Genomic DNA, 2,821 nt, shown 5'->3' with positions numbered 1-2,821 from the left:
TGCCACCGTCATCTACTTGCCTCTATGAATCGGTCCATCCGATGGACTCCCACGGGCCGCGGAGAGGCGTGCACACAGCCCTGTTCATGCAGCAGCGTTTGCAATAAGAAGACAAAAAATCTGGGTGTTTATTCCCAGATTTGTTTGAACACGGTGGCCAGGGCTACGTCGACGTTGCAAGAGGCAATGTGAGCTTGTCTCTGCTCGTCAGGAAAGACAGTCACAGTGTGTTTGCAGTAAAATTCAGAAGTGACCGCCCTGCACGCGGGCGGGGGTCCACGCGTGTGCGTGTGCGTGGGTGCACACACGTCCTCGTGGGAACACGGATGCTGCGCGTGGCTATCTTCAAACTTCAGGAGGGTCTGTCTCCTTTTTTTATGTTTGTAATTCTGACTCCAAAAAACCCACTTTTACAATGAAAATAAACTGGTACATTGGGGGGGGGGAGAAAAACACGTGTTCGAAGGAAGACGTGTGATTTTCTCTTGGTTTGGGGCGTTTTGGGAATATCTCACCTGCTCCGTGCTTCTCCGATTTTTCTGAATGTTCTCGACTCTACGTGAACTTCTCCCGTTCTCGGTGGTTTGGGGCGGATCCTACTGGTGTTAAGTAAATGTCATCCCAAGAGTTGTTCTCCTTGAAGAGATCCTGGACCGCCCGCTGTCCACACTGAGAAATTCTCAGCCAGGGGATGGGAAGTCATTGTCGGAAGCAGGAAAGAGAAAGTGGGGAGGAGGTGGGCCCCCCTGGGCCACGAAGAGCCCTGACTGGTGGGGTCCAGGGAGCGGATGGGGCTCCGGTCCTTCGTGTCAGTGTCCTCAGCCACCTCGACTTTGCAGCTGGGAGGCGGGGTCCCAGGAGCCGAGGACACATCCAAGCCCCAGAGAAGCAGGTGTGTCCATCCCTGTGGAGCTCTGCACTTCCCCACCGTCCAGGGATCCACTCAGATGACAAGGAGGGTGAGCTCAGCCGGAACCCTCCATGCCCTCTTCCTTCTCAGGGCTCAGGGGCCGGGCAGGCCCTAGGGGAGGGGCAGGAGGGCACCCAGTGGACGTCTCCAGTCAGGCCCCCTCCCCAGACCGCCTGCCCTTCCTTCCAGCCCTCCATCTGGCCATCTACACCAGCCGTCTACACTGGCGTCCCCTTGGCACATAGCTGGACTGTGTAGCCTGCTCCCACTGCCCCGAGTGGCCCAGGCTGGGACGCCCAGCCTGATCCCTACCAGGTGGGTGTTGGGACGCTGGGACCCGCTCCCAGGAGACACACACACTCAGTGAGTCTTTTGGAAACTCCAGCCACAAAACAGCCACCGAGCTGCATTTATTGGGCAATATTTATTGTCAACCCCACAAACAACTACACAGCCCTAGGATGGAATACTACACAGCCTTGAAAAAGGAAACGCTATTTATAAAAAAGCCATGGGAAGGGCAGGTGGTTGTTGGACAGAGCAGGGGTTCCAGCCCCAATCCCTGGAGATGCCCTTCCTTCAGGCTGGCCCCACGATCCTCTCAAAGGTGTCCTCTGAGACAACTCAGAAGCTCAGAGAACAGAAGGTTTTTCAGAAACCGTGCCTTCTGTTTCCAGGAGGTTTGCCGGAGGCTCCCCAACTTTGTTGATGGCAGGGAGGGGTAGAAGGTGACTCCAGAGTCATCAGAACACAATACAGATGCTCTGAAGACATCGGATCATCCTGGGGACATTCTCTACATTTTCCAGACAGAGAGAGATGGAGATGGAGTTAATACGTGTATTTACAGAGTCATTATCCCCTGCAGGGAGACCCACAGGACTGGGCATGGAAAACAATATGAGGGAAAAAAATGATTTGCTTATGATTCTGGTCTTTCTTTTTTTCTTTGTTTTTTTTCCCCTTCCTTTCTTCCTTCCTCTCTCTCTCTCTTTCTCTCAGCAAAATGTATATAATATGACATTTACCACGGATGGCATTTAGGAGGTTCACAGTGTTGTGCAACCATTACCTCTAGTTTTGTGCTAAAACAAAACCAGAGTTCTAGAATGTTTTCACCCCTCCAAAAGGAGACCTGGTCCCCATAAGCAGTCACTCCCCATTCCCCAGACCCCAGCCCCTGGCACCAGGAACCCACTTTCTATGTCTATGGAGTTGCCTGTTCTGGGTGTTTCCTGTAAACAGAATCACACCCTGTGTGTCCTTCTGTGTCTGCTTCTCTCACGGAGCAACCTGTGTTCAAGGTCCATCCACACGGTAGCCTGCGTCAGAGCTTCACTCCTTTTTCCTGGCTGAGTAATATTCCACCGTGTGCATGGACCTCATTCTGTTTCTCTGTCCATCCATCCTTCGATGGATGTTTGAGCTGTTCACACCATCTCTCTCTCTCGTAGAGATTTAAGGGTGGCCAAAGGGACTGAGGAAAATTCACAATCTGCCTCCCAAGGTGGCCAATGTCAGGCACTCCTATACCTCAGTAGGAATGACAGACACCAGCTCTCCCCGCCCACGTTTCGGTCCTGCACAGAAGGATGCAGGGAGGAAAGAGAGAACACAAGGATGAGCCTGTTTCTCTGCATTTCTCTACGACCACAGACTTAATGTTGCAGCCAAGAGGAGGGAAGTCTCCCAGGCCAGGCTCCCTGGGGCTGTGCCCGGAAGGGGCGAAAAAGAAGCTCCCACAGACACGGCGGGGAGGCGCCCCTGCAGTGACCCAGGACGCGACGCCATCCACGTCAGAACGACGAGGAAACGGGCGTCTCACAAGCCTCGGTGGCTGCTGATAAGGGAGATCTTAGTTTCAAAACGTCTGCGTTCGCGGCTAGGGCAGAGCTAAGCCTCTTTCGAAAG

This window comes from Camelus ferus, chromosome X (assembly GCF_009834535.1).
Source record: "Camelus ferus isolate YT-003-E chromosome X, BCGSAC_Cfer_1.0, whole genome shotgun sequence".
In the NCBI taxonomy this organism is placed as follows: Eukaryota; Metazoa; Chordata; class Mammalia; order Artiodactyla; family Camelidae; genus Camelus; species Camelus ferus.
This window is presented reverse-complemented; position numbering follows the sequence as displayed.